The following is a 15,057-nucleotide window of genomic DNA, read 5'->3' as shown; positions in this document are numbered from 1 at the left end:
CAAAACTTCAATATCGACAGGAAAAAGCTAATTCTAAAGTGGAAAATCATCGAGACGATTTAGCAAAAGCAAGATTGTGATTAAAAATATACAGACATTTGACCATTTTTTTATATATGGCAATAAATCTCAACAACCAAGAACTTGGAAATAATCAAGAAGATTGAAAAAAACAGAAACATTTTATCTAACTATTATTATGGTGGATATTATTTTCAATGAATACAATTTCGATTTCATTGGTGAAAAGGATTGAAAGAGAGAAAAAAAATTGAAAGTCATTTGATGATAGATTAGGAATAATAAAAGTCTCTATTCAATGAATTTATATTATTATTTTTGTTATATATCAATAGATTTCTGGCTGTTAGATTATTCTTATGATGATCATATAGAAGTGATAATTGTGGATAATAATAAACGAATGAATAGATGCCACTGTAACTATCTAGATATCTTATCAATCTAGTCATTATAATCATTGATTGAAATGAGAGAAAGAAAAAAAAACCCAAAACGACGACAACCATAATGGTCAGATTGACAATATTCGAATCATGAGGATTGATTTACGTTTATGTTGGCTGATTAGGATCATTTAGGAGAAGAGAGAGATAGAGAGAGAAAAATTGAAAAGGGAGTTGTCCGAATGTAATTTATCTAACATTAAAGATGAATAATCAAGTGGATAATGATGAAAGAAATTCGAAAAAAAGAAGAGAGATATTTGATAGATAAAATTAATCTCTTTTTAACACACCAAAAGAAAAAAAAATTCAGCCAAATATTGAGGGAAAGATCAAATGGCTTTCGGATTTCGGAGCTGTATCTCTTTCTGTGATCATCATGATGTTGATGATGAGCATTAATCTGCTAATGCATCAGATGACAGGCTTGAATCGTAATAATAGCTAAATGGTTAGGATGGTATTAAATCAAATGATGATCATCATTTTATCAATAATAATCAAACTACTACTAACTAGAAGTTGATCATCGTCGTCATGATGTTTAAAAAGAGGGAGAAGAAAAAAAAGCCATGAAAAAAACATCAAATAAGCCACCACTCATTAATAATAATCATATTGATCATATGGATCATGATTATGTTCGGATGGATTTCCTACAATATATTATATTATATTGTGAATGTATATCTTTGTACAAATACAAGGCGTGTGATCAATTCAAAATGAAAATAATGGCCACAAAAAAAATCAAACAATCGATAGTTTGATTTTAAATCTTGGTTATATAAATATATATTTTTTTCAATTTTAAATGAATCATCAATCAATTTGAAAATATAAACTGACTTTGATATATTATATAAAGAAAAATTAATGCAGCCATTGCTATTCATTATATTTCCAACAACAACAACAAAAAAAAGATTTAATTCTAAATCGGCGATTGATTGGCCATTGTCCTTTTTTTATTTTATGGTTTTTGAAACAAAATCAACACAATCAAAGAAAAAAAATTCATCATCAGAATCTCATCAACGAAATGTGCACGAAAAAATTTCTTCTATTCCATATAGATTATACAGACAAACACATAATCATCATCGTCGTCGTCATCATCATCATATGAATGAAATTTTCTCACATTGAAATGAATTTCATCTTTCGTTCATCATCATCATCATGGTGTTTAGTTAAGTGATTTTTTCCAATATAATAATAAAGTAAATAATGTGGCTATATTCGGTATATCAAATCAAATAATAAAAGGCCAAGATCATTTTAGATTAGATCCATATGATGATGATACTCATATCCATCACGCACACATATCAGGATCATCAATCGAACACACACACAAGATATTATCATCATCATCATCATTCTATAGAAAAAAAATAAAGAGAAAAAGCTTGCGCTTTTATTTTTATTTTTTTTACTTAATCACAACTAATCTCTTGTTAGTGTGTGTACAACATATTCACAAACAAGACACACACATATGTCGATTAGATGGAATTTTTTTTCAAAAGTATTTATATATTTTGAAAAAAAACAAGAATTTGTGCTATGATGTAAGACATTTTTATTTATTTTGAAAAAAACGATAATCTTTTCATCATCATCTTAGCGACAAACAAACAAACGAATTAAAATCCAAGATCACCAGGTGGAAGTATATATATTTAAAAAAAAATTTAAAATTTTCAATTGGTTTTTTCCTTTTTTTTTAGTTGAAGATGAAAATCAAAAATAATTTTTTTTTATCAATATTCGAATATTTCAAAGCAACATATTTTCTCTTCTCATAGTTAAATAATGATAAATCTTGTCGGGCCAAAATAACATAAAGATGTTCGATGACATTATGATGAACAACATGCGACAATTATCATGATCATAATGATAATATTAATTAACCCATCAAAACCCATGATGACTTTCATGGTTTTTTTTGCATTTTTACTTATTCATCCGAAGGTCGTTAAGATGATTATCCAAGCATACGAAAAAAAAACATTCCTCTTTGCTTACTCGGATCTCATTATTAACCATGGAAAGGTAGCTGTGTTGTTGTTCCATCATTTTGTACACTTGTTTTTGAAATTGAATGAATTGATTTTTTTCTTGTTTTTTATTCATCCTGGATGATGACCGATACGATTTTGATTTTTTTTGTTGTCTTCGACGAGACAAATATATAAAGTTATTCATTGGCACCTAACCATCGACTTAGTAACAACAACCGAACAAATAAGAAAAAAAAATCATTCTTGTCTAAGATCCAAAAAGAAAATAAAACTGTAAGTTGTTAGTGTTGTTATTTTTGTCCACATACGATAAGCCATTCATTCATTAATTCGTTTTGGAAATCACCGACTAACAAATGTATCGTATATTAATTTGATGGCAGTGAAAAAAAGACAGGTAACAGCAGCAATGCCAACAATAACAACAACAACAAGCATGATCCGATATAAAAAAGTAACATTGATCATTAATTCAATGGGGTGGCTAAGCTAAAACCCGTATTCGAATTGCAACAAAAAAACTTATTGTATTTGTTTGAATCGTTTTTTTTCTTCTGAATAATGCCAAATACAAAGGTGAAATTGCTTATTTCGATGATAAGCTACTTTTTTCTGGAGACCTACTATGTATTTGAAATATGTGTGTGAGTGTCAGTGTGCACCCAAAGATTTAGGTTTTTCTTCAAATTTGTTCTATATATGAAACAAAACAATTACAAAAAGAAAACGATTTAAATTCAGTTGAGGCAAAATGGGGAACAAATAAAAAAACTAACGAAAAGGAAATGACAAGGCAATCGAAAGACTATAGATTCATCTTTAATACCATTATGATGATTATTATTATTATATATAACCAGGACGTATAAAATGCCACTAATAGCCATCATGATTGGGCTTTATTGGCTTGAGATTTTCTTCTTCTCTTTTTTATTTCTTCTTGGCGACAACAACAACGTACCATAATAATAAATCCACTATGGTCAACAAATATATAAGGAAAGTAGTTATTTTTATTATTATAATACACGAGACACAAACTTACACACCATAATATTGATTCAAATCGACGACAGCAAAAAAAAAGAAAAAAATCAAAGCTGTCTTTCCTCGAATCGTTCGAATATCAATAGCAATCATATATAATAATGATAATAATAATCAAATACGACGACATACAATGAATTTTTTTCCCTAGAAACGTTGACAGAAAAAAGACGAGAAAAAGAAAATGATGATGAAGGAAAATGAATATGAAAAGAAAATCACTACGATAATATTTGATTCAAGAGATTGGAGGACAAATAATCGAATAATCGAACTGTCAAATTGAATAATACTAATCGTGAAAAAAAGGGAGAATAAACCATCATTATTTCGGGTAAAATTGTAACCATTTACTTTTAAAATATATCATCCTCATTACAGATTGGAAATAAGACAACAACAACAACCAAAAAACATCAAGATAAGATTATATCAATGGTTTTATGATAAACAGATTGTAAAAAAAGGCAGTGATTATTACGAAATAACGACAACATTAGGTTAGGATTATCAAATGGTAACAACGAACATTTTTAGCCAATAAGATTTAGCTTTAAAATCAAGGATAAGATCACAATAATATCATACAAATACACACACACCTTTTCTTCTCACAAATGATCATCAATTGTGTGTTTTTGATCATCATTGATGATAATCAAAAGTCGCTGATCTACATTTTGATTTTCCCTCCTACTGACGAGAGTTTACATTAACAACAACAGAAAAAAATGATCACCATCATCCATCTTTAAATGATCTATTCATGTTAAAAGAATATGATATTAAACTTAAGCAACCAATATTATAAATAATGATGATGGAGGGATGGTCATCGAATGCAAGCAACAACAACAAAAAAAACTAATCGTTATTTGTAAAAAAGCTAAACATTATATTGATAATGATCTCGATCTTATTATAAACATCATCATCATCATCTTATTATATTGACCAAATTAAATCTATTCTATTTTTGTATTATACACTTGTAAATGGATGAAAAATATCACGTTATTTATGAAAAGAATTTTATTTAAAATACTTTAAAAGAAATTAATAAAAATGAATCAGTCTGGTTTTTGACTTCAAACTGAATAGTTGTATTTTGTGTGTTTTTACAAGCCAGTAGGATTAATCCACCGAAACCTTACAATTACCCTTGGTCCATTTCATCATTTCATATAGAATTTTCATCAGGATTTCCAATCCATCAGATAAGATATCATAATTTTTTTTTTTTTTTTAATAAAATATACTACACCTGCCCAAATGAGTTTTTTTTTTCTTCTCTCCCTTTTCTTTTTCTTTTTCTCTTTTCTATTATTTTTTTTTCTTATCTTAGAAAACAGTTATCTAATTGGGGGGAAGAATCTGTCAGAAAAAAAATCCAATATTTCCCAATGCCTATCCATTTTTTTTATAATTATTCGATTATAACACATGCATGGAAAACAATTTCCACGTTGAAAATAAAAACCACGTGGCCAACAAACCCAATATCCATCATCGCCAACTCATAAAAAAAGTTATTTTAACAAACTTTGGTGACAAATTTGACATTCAAATGACATTCATTCATAAACGTTTACAAATACACAAAAAAAAAACTAAATCAAATCATCTCACCAACTTTACTGTTTGCATGAACAATCATTGCTGACTCATAGTCACATTAATCTACAGTGAATTTCCTTTTATCTTGTGCTCAATTCAATAAGTTCCATAACACTTACAAAAACCAAATTTAATCATCTCACCAATTTCACTGTTTTCATCGATAATCATTGCTGACTCAAAGTCACACTCATTTACAGTGAATTTTGTTTTACTTTGTGCTCAATTCAATACATTCCGAAACACTCACAAGAAAAACCAAAAATTTTGAATCGATGAATCGAACGATGATGAGAAATGCATCAAGCAATCGATAGATTCATGATCTTACTTGACATTCCATTTGGATCATAATCACAATGTCCTTGTAAACAATGTCAAGACCATAGTGATCAACAACAGAGAGATGAAATTGAACAATAACTAAGGACAAATTCACTATCATTTAAGCCAATTTTTTTAAATGTCCCATTTGGAGATCCTAATATACACAAAAAAAACAATTGTTTATTTCCTTTCTTTCTCCGAAGTTAATTAATCAATCAAAGTGCGCATTTCAATTTGTTGGATAATCCACTATACATGAACAAAGATGTATCAACACCATCATAATGCACAAAAGGGATACCCTTTAAAATTTTATTGTCAATATATTCAAGAAATTATCGAATTATTTCGGAGTTCACAATTGATTATGATTCTTTAAAAAAGTGTATCGAATTTAATGCCAACATTATTTAAAGTATCCAAAATGATTAAAGATAATCATAATTTTGATTTCTTCCATCATATCATTGTAACTGATGGTTTAATATCATTATATCATTTGATAAGAATATGGTCGGACAACTTGATAGTGAAGGAAATGGTATTGATCAATTGAAACTGTTTAAATTTCGAATGCATATTATATGTTTGATTGCATTGAATGATATTCATGTGCAAATTTATTACAAAAATTTCAAGAAATTTTTTATTGGAAAAATTGTCAATAAACAAAACGATGACGAAACTCAAACTAACCATAATAATCATGGTGGACAAATATGAATATCGGATACTATAAAATTATCACCAACATTGGTTGAAGATTTATTTCACAAATCATTTTCAGATGTATCCATGATTAACGATGATTCAAAATCAGACAAACGAAAATAATAATCGGATATTATTCGTATATGTGGTTTTTTTAAAACAAGGATGAAATGTTCGATTCATCACTTTTTTTTTTATTCCAAATATTATGTAACACATATTGCAAAAAAAAAAAAAAAAAAATTCGAATATAAATCCGATCAATCAGATGCTATTTCATAAATGTGGGGGGATGAAGGTTGGCAACCATCATTTGCTATTTTTTACGATGATGATATCGATTTTTTTATAAAAAGTGTTGAACAATTAACATTATCCAAATGTTTAACATTTAAAGATTTCACAAGAATCCCCAATATATCCAGATCAGAACTTGGTTTATCTTTCGTTACAATGATCAAAACTATTAACACTATATTGTGTAACTTCAATTCAGATGGCAAAAAACACGGAATTTAATCAATATCATAAATTATTACACCATTATAGTTACATTGTATGGCACTGTCCGGTGGTTTAGCTGTTATCTTTCACAAAAAAAACCAACAATTTGTACCACAAATTAATGTGCACATTTCGATATAATTGAATGTATGACAACATTCTGCCAATTTGTTGATCAATCATTGATAAAAGATCCACCAATACAATCAGATGATTCATCAACTGCGAAATAATGAAAAAAAACGGATATAAGGGATGTAACATTTAATTATGATTTAATACCGATCCAGATTTATTCAACAAATATCATTAATATATTACAAATTATGGCAACCGAAACAACAAAGAGAAATTCACAACAAGAATTTGATACATCTCAACCGACTATAGTCGTTGAACAACAAACATTTGAGGTTGTCGAAACATATCAGACTCAAAAATTGATCATTCACTTGATGACGGCGTAATTGAAAAAAAATAACAATCAAAACAACAAATTGTTGTCATCTATTTTGTTTTTTTTTGTCGTCATTCATATTGTTGTCCAACTGCAACCACAACAAGTGATTCAAACTAATTCAAATCGTCACAAACAACAATTGATCAATGTTGATGATTATGATTAACAATATCATTCGTATCTGAAATACAAATCACTGCTTGATTCATTACTTTATTCAATTGCAAATTATCTACGTGAAGATGAATTTTTTATCATCACCAACAACAACAATTTAAACCTTAAAAATTTGGGGGTACGACAATCAAAAATTTGATAACATAAATCTGGTATTTTATCGGTTGTATAAACAGTATTCGGGAAATTGTAATCCAACATTAATTGCATCAACCTTACCGCTGAAGTTGAAATTAACAGCTTGTTATGCATTATGTTGTGTCTCTTTGTCAATTGGGAAAACAATATCCATCTTAAAGATAATATGGCCATTATAACAAAAAAACTATTTGTTGAACATTACAATAGCAAAATTTGGCTGAAACAGTCTAAACTTAATTCCTGTGATATTGTTCTGTTTTGCTATGTGACATATGATAAACTGAAAATTGGTTAAATTAAATCAGATTACACTGTCGAAAAATCTGTTTGACTAATGAATTTGCAGCCATCACTACAAGTGCTTCAAACATCAAATGTAGTCACATATTTTAAAGGTGATAATGGTGAATGTAATAGAACACAATGTTGTCCAGCAACAACTTTATCACCGATTCACAAACGCAATCATCATTGATTAATACAACACCCGATCCATAATAATAACAATTACGTCATTGATTAACGGATTCATTGGAAAAAAATCATTATGTCTGGAAAACATAAATTTTATGGTCATATTAATTATATCTTCCATATCTCAATTTGATTCTCAAAATTTTCAAAATATTCAAAAAAAATTATCTATTAATCTTTATCATCATCAATTATATGATCGATAAAAAAAATCATACCCAGAAACAGCAACCAAAACATAAATTTAATGATCAAATCTATTATATCTTCCGTAATCCGAATCAATTATCGAATATTCGAAATTTATCTATTTCCCTTTAACGATTGTCAATAGCAATCAGAAATCTTGTTTTACACAAAATTGGATGAACATAATCTTGATATCTGTTTGGTTGCATTTGCAGCATTTGAACATGGTAAACAAACTCGTGCACCAATTTTACAACAGATAACAAATTAACATCCCAATGTGCATTACATAATACGGCCAACATAATTTGAAAAAAAAATTATTTGTTTCCAATAACATCTGAAAATTTTAAGTTTTAATCAATGATAATCAACTACCACATTATCAAATTGCCCTTATATCAAATATAATTGCATACTTTTGAATGTGTTTATGATGATTTTATTGTAACACAACGTTGTTCATTATCAACAATTATTTCAAGCCACTATGGTGCTAACATAAATTGTATTGTTGCAATTCCTTGGAAAGGATTTCTTGAAGATTATTAGTCAAGTTGATTGATATCGCACCCAATGTTCAAGTTCCTTAAAGTTTATTAATCGACATTGTTTAAACTCCCGATATTGTCGCACATTGATTATTTGGACCTGAAATCTAATCATAATTTTTTTGGTGTATACAATACAAATTATTAAAAGAATCCGCGACGTTCCTCAAGATCTATCAATGTCTTATAATTATTTAAAAAAAAAAAAAAGATGAACTTTTATTTTTTATTTTCTAACGGGCAAGAAGCACATGATATTAATCCGAAAAGAATGAAGAAAAATTAAAGTGCAAACTATCAATTTTTTTAAACCAACGATTTAAAATGAATTTAATTCAATTCACCATCGATATGGCAACAACAATGAAATTGTTTTATACAAAACTGCAATCTGTTAAGTGAAAAAAAAATTGTTCAACATTCATAACAAAAACACAAACAAAAACAGACATTTAAATAATCTACAGAATGTTAGCATTTAATTTATGTTTAGTAACGATAATTAGTAATAATTTAGAAAAAGAATAATTTCTCAATTCTCAATTAAATTTTGCAGTTTAGAAAAAAAAATGACCTTTTTAGCTTTAACATGAAGAATCAATAGATATATTCATCATCAACATCTAAGTCGTCAGTTCACTTTATTAATCTTTATTTCATTCAATTATGTTCAATTTTTAGTTAAAAGAAAGGTAGTAATAACGAAACGAGTCAGTTGATTAGATTAACAAATCTTATTGGTAGTCAGTAATCTAGAAAGTTGTAAAGTTAAGCTAGATGAAAAGTTATTTAAAAAACAAAAAAATAAACACACACAAAAAAATACAAATAAAAAAATATTGAAAAAAAAAAATATCAAAAAAATATTGAAAAAATATCAAAAAATATTTAAAAAAAAAAAATATTATTATAAAAATTGAAAGAATCAACCAGTACTATTCATGATGAAAATATGAACATCAAAATAACATTTCTTTCTTTTAACGATAAAAAAAATAACAAATACATCCATAACAATTATTTAAAAAAAAAAAAAAATTATTAATACATAATTTCTTATTCAACATACAAATGTAATATCATTTATCCCTGTCATTTAAACAAAAACAAAAAAATTATTGTATAATATCCAAAACACTATTGTAATAATCAAAATTTCCCCTAATCTACAATCTTAAAGCGGGGGGATGTAAATGGATGAAAAATATCACGTTATTTATGAAAAGAATTTTATTTAAAATACTTTAAAAGAAATTAATAAAAATGAATCAGTCTGGTTTTTGACTTCAAACTGAATAGTTGTATTTTGTGTGTTTTTACACACTTATAAACGTAAATCAAGAAGCTGATTTTGAATGAATCATTGAGTTTATGTAAGTGTGTGTGTGTGTATGAATAATAGACATCATCTTTTTTATCATATAATTGATAGTTGTTATAATAATATCATTGACTAATACTTCATTGTCATTATGATGATGATGATGATTCAGATTTGGTTGAATTCGATTTAAAGATTTTTAATTCAAATTCAAATGAATGATTCTGAAAGTGAACAATGAACTACAGAGTAGTGATTTCTTTTCTTTTTTTTTGTAGTTTAAATGTTTAGGATGAATCTGGAAAAAACAACTATTAGCTTGTGTTTGGATTGTTTGAAAAAAATCGAAATATAAAAATCCACAACAGTGATAATGAAGAATTTTCAACAACAAAAACGAAAAAGAAATCTCTATAAACGCCATGGGCAGCAAATATAAAACAAAACAAAAAAATAAAAATAACGGTCCAGGGACATAAATTTGGCAAAAAAAACGAAAGACCAGAGATTGAACTAATCAGATTGTCATTAACAGCAGATTCTTGTTTTTGAGCATCCTTTCAACAACAATTTTTTCCAAAATATATACAGGGTGAGTGAATCAACGAAAAAATCGTTTCGTTGTCATTTTAACAACCCGATGGGAAAAAATGGCAATTTTCACAATTATTCTATCTCCATCTCTCTCAATATTATGGGGATAAAATTGAAAATTTAGAATTTCGGATTTTTTTCATTTCATTTCATTTCATTTTTTTTTATCATCATCATTATTATTATTGTTTGTATTGTAGTTGATAAAACAAATTTCGTTTTCTTTTTCCACTTTATACTTATCATTTACTCAGGATTTAGATACACTAAAAAAAATTTTTCTATATAAAATGAACAAAGAAATTCTACTACAGATTGGCATCATCATCATAATGATGATGATGATCACCTCATATCATATCGAAGAACATGACATCATCATCATTGTCATCGACACTACATGAAAGATAAACTATAAACTGCCCTCCAGTTAGAATCCATATGTATGCTTTTACGTATCGGTAAGTATTTTAAGGATAAAGAATTTACCGTTAAATATATATAGGATTCTAATTCTTTTATTTTTCTTTTGCTTTTGTTTTCACTATTTTTTCACATTCGAAGAGTTTCAATCTAAATCATATCTTAAGGCTATTGCGAAAAAGGATAACGAGAAAAAATATTGAAAGAAAAGTTCTCATTTGATCTTCGATTCATAAAGTCAGTTGCTGTAGTCGTCGTCGTCGTCGTAAGCTCATCACACCTCACCGAACATTTCTCAAATAAACATCTATGTGATATGTGATATTTGATCTTAATACTGTCTGATAGATGAAGAAAGCGCTTAATACGTTGCTCTCTAACATACATACATACACACTCCAAAATGGCAGCCGAAAACTGTCTTTAGCAATCTCGAAAAAAATATTGCAAAAATGAATACTTTGAAAAAATGAAAACAATTTTTGTGTGCTATAGTATTCATTTTGGATCGTTTGGCAAATGGCATTGATGCCCGTTTTTTTTTGTACAATTTTGGCTAAGATGTGTGAATAAAACGATGAAGGGGAATAGAGAAAGAAAGTAAAAGCCGTCAAAATTAATAAAGTGCAAATCAGATTAGGAAGAAAAAAAAAGATGAAAGTAGTGTAGACAATGCAAGAGAATAAAAAGCAAAAAGAAAAAATTCGTTCAAATATCGTCCAAAATGAGCTCAAATGAATTCCAAATCCTTTCGAGTCGTCGTCATAGTTATCGTTGGTGATCTTCAACTGGCTATATGAAAAATGGTAAATCTTTCGTATTTGTTATTCAATAATAACAATAATATCATTCGCATGACATTATTTTAATACGTAGATTTATTGGATTCTATCTATGATGAGAAAATAGGAAAAAAAGATTTATACAGACAACACTCGACTTATGAACATTTGAGATTTGAACTTTCCGAGATATTTGAATTTTAATTAAAAAAATTGTTTTTATTAAATTTTGTTTGATTTTTTAAAAAATTACATTCATTAATTGAACGATTATGTTCACTGCCGATTATCATTAATCAAAGCTATTAACAATGTTGTGCAATAGCAAAATAGCAAATTACGAACAAATTCATGTTACGAATTTCTTTCTAAAACCTAATTCCGTTAGTAAGTTGAAGAATGACTGTATTCGTATTCTTAATGGAATCAAGACCTAAAAAAGAAATAATGATAATCTAAATATTAGAACACATCTATTGTCACTTTTTTGTGTGCATAATATATGAAATATGTTCGTGATGTTCATTTTTTGGAATTTATTTTGCATCAAATCCATTTATGTTAAATATAAATGAGAGAAAAAACTCTTTGACATGAAAATCAATGAATGAATCTTTCATAATCAATTTTCATTTCTTTTGGCAATCAAGTATCATAACATCATGGGCTAACAATGACCAAAATGGATGGATCCAAAATCCAAACCATTATTCATTAATAAATAAACAGCCTATTGAAAATGGGAGAAAATAGCGGCCGGATTTTCAGAAAAAATGTATTATGATGCATATAAAATCAAAATCTAGTTAAATGAATGAAGTTTTTCATTTTGGCTATGGAGAGGACATTTTATTCATCAAAAAAAAGAGATTGGGTGCAAAATGAAATTAAAATTTTCACTGCAAACTTATACAATGTGCGCGTACATAAACACATACATATACGAAATGGTATGGACACAAGTATAACGTCCAAGTCCAGTCTAGAATAGCCAAAAATAATGGGAATAATGATGACAATAAAATTTTTTTTTATTTTATTTTGACAATTAAAATGCAACCAAACTTGGAACTTGAGCTCATATTTATATATAGATTAGTTTTGTTCAATTCTTTCTTGCTTTTTCTCCCTATTGTATTACACAGCATGAAACAGCCATCTACATAGTTAGCAAGCACACGAATCATGGATACCAGAGAATTGGATCATCGTCATCATTATCATTGAAGCAATCACAATTAATAATGAGCAAATGAGTGTCTATGAATTAATTTATTCTTGAAAAGCCAAGAGGCAAAAAAAAATGAATTTTTCATTTTCATTTTTTTTAAACGAAGAAAACCAAAAAAAAAGGTAGTAGTAGCAATTGCAATAATTCTAAATATCTGTAGATATTATCGAAAATAATCTATTCATTGAAATCATTCAACCAGCCAATCAATCAACCAACCAGCTAACTAACCAATCGATCGACCGACCAACCAGCCAACCGGACACAGGGTTATTGCAAGATGTTCTCATGAATTGTTTCATTGACATAGAAAAAAAGAATCACACACACACACCGACATAAAAATAGAATTGAATAAAATTGGCATTTCATGTAATTCAAGTGTAGTTTTTTTTGGCATGTGTCACAATGTGATCATCCAAACAATTTTATAACACGCGTGTCATTACATTATGATACAAATTTTTTCATTTCATTTCATTTCGTTTCCAACGAATCAAAAGTCCAGCATGATAGCCCACTATATCTGAGATTTTTTTCCGTCAATTTCACTAGCAAATAATGAATGAATGGCTGAATTTATATTTGTACTGTAGATATTCATTTTATAATCTATATCTTTGAAAGTTTGCAAAAAAAAAACAAAAATTTCAATTTACTAAAATACAAGCACATGTGTGTGACAACGAAGAGTGTCACAAATGAAACGACAACCAATAATGATGATGATGATGAAGAATAATAAATCCAAAGCAAATATAATCCAACAAAATCAAAGCCAAATATATATGAAAAAGACGAAAATGTATTTTCAAGTGTCCCATCTAATATATTGTGTAGATCTCATTGTGTGGATCTATTTGTGAAGATCAAACTAAACTCACTCCACAACAAACATATAGGAAAAAAAGATATTTTGAATTTATAGCGTGAAATAAGATTATTTATATTGGAAAAAAAATCCAAACTCAATGTTTTTTGCTGTTGTTGTGATGTGATGCACAAATACAATTGATAAATGCAATTTTGTCTCTCAAACAAAAACAAAAAAAAAAAAAAAAAAAAGAATCAGGATCAGCAAAATCAAAAATCAGATAGGGGACGATTGTAATAGAAAAATATATAGCCAATGAATCGAGAATGTTTAATCAGGAAAAAAAATTAGAAAAAAAAATACAGAACTCTTTTAGCTTTGCTCACATACACCTCAAATCATCTTGAACAAAACTTTGAATTGTTTTTCGTTTTTTGCTGATGAGAGCGTGGGGATGAAAGATTTGAAGATGAGAAAAAGTAAAACTTGTGATTTAATTAATTCACAATTTTTGTTCATTGTATAAATATTATTGGTTAGCTCATAGCATCAGCATTTTGTTTCCTATCTTTAATAATGATAATATCTATTGATATTACATATAGATAGATAATCTTGAAACTATTTGAATTTGTTTTTTTTTGTATTCCGCCCTCTCTTTTCATATTTTTCCAAACAAAAAGAAAAACTATTTCGATCCTATGAAGAGAATATAATTGCTGTTATACTTATTATTATTATTATTTCATTTCCCCTTCCATATTTTTTGTTTTTTTCATTTAATTTCCCCGAATCCACTAAAATAGATGACATAGGGTTTCATCTGACAAAACCAGACACAAAGACAACAACCACATGCATACATACAAAGGAAGACTAATCAATACTGTTAATAAAATACAATGAAAAAATGCTACAGACTAATAGATACAACGTGATGATGATGACTATTGTGAAAAAACCTTGTGAACACACAGCGAATCTATACCTCAATTGATGATGATGATGATGATGATGAAAGATTCGCTGAAGTAGCAGCTTCCAATCAACGAAAAAGAATCAAAATGAATGAAAAAACATGAATTCAATAGAAAAAAAGTTAAAGATTCGTCTGTAAAAATAGTAAATGGGAATTTTTTTTTACATAATGTATGGAACTTTATGGGAAAAAATTGAGAAACCATACAAAAAATTAAA

The 15,057-nt window shown here is 27.8% G+C and overlaps 1 protein-coding gene and 2 long non-coding RNA genes across 6 annotated transcripts in view; 2 read left to right on the top strand and 1 right to left on the bottom strand.

Moving 5' to 3' along the window:
- The window catches only part of dve (SATB1_N and homeodomain domain-containing protein dve), a 101,881-nt gene that overhangs the window by 51,350 nt on the left and 35,474 nt on the right, over nt 1-15,057 (bottom strand). The gene's annotated exons all lie outside the window — the stretch shown is intronic.
- Nucleotides 2,016-4,787, top strand: LOC142646226 (uncharacterized). 2 transcript variants are annotated; one of them, XR_012847200.1, is made up of 2 exons: nt 2,016-2,136; nt 2,201-4,787. It is a non-coding gene; the product is annotated as an uncharacterized LOC142646226 (long non-coding RNA). The 2 variants fall into 2 exon arrangements; XR_012847199.1 differs by having other exon boundaries at nt 2,016-2,142.
- On the top strand, nt 10,226-14,047 carry LOC142646225 (uncharacterized). Of its 2 annotated transcripts, none has more exons than XR_012847197.1 (3): nt 10,226-10,608; nt 10,865-11,071; nt 12,961-14,047. It is a non-coding gene; the product is annotated as an uncharacterized LOC142646225 (long non-coding RNA). The 2 variants fall into 2 exon arrangements; XR_012847198.1 differs by lacking the exon at nt 12,961-14,047 and adding an exon at nt 11,175-12,042.

This window comes from Dermatophagoides pteronyssinus, unplaced genomic scaffold, assembly GCF_027571235.1.
Source record: "Dermatophagoides pteronyssinus isolate colony J.1.1.1.1 unplaced genomic scaffold, Derpt_VIB-CSIC_2022.12 sq0002, whole genome shotgun sequence".
NCBI classification, from domain to species: domain Eukaryota; kingdom Metazoa; phylum Arthropoda; class Arachnida; order Sarcoptiformes; family Pyroglyphidae; genus Dermatophagoides; species Dermatophagoides pteronyssinus.
This window is presented reverse-complemented; position numbering and strand designations above follow the sequence as displayed.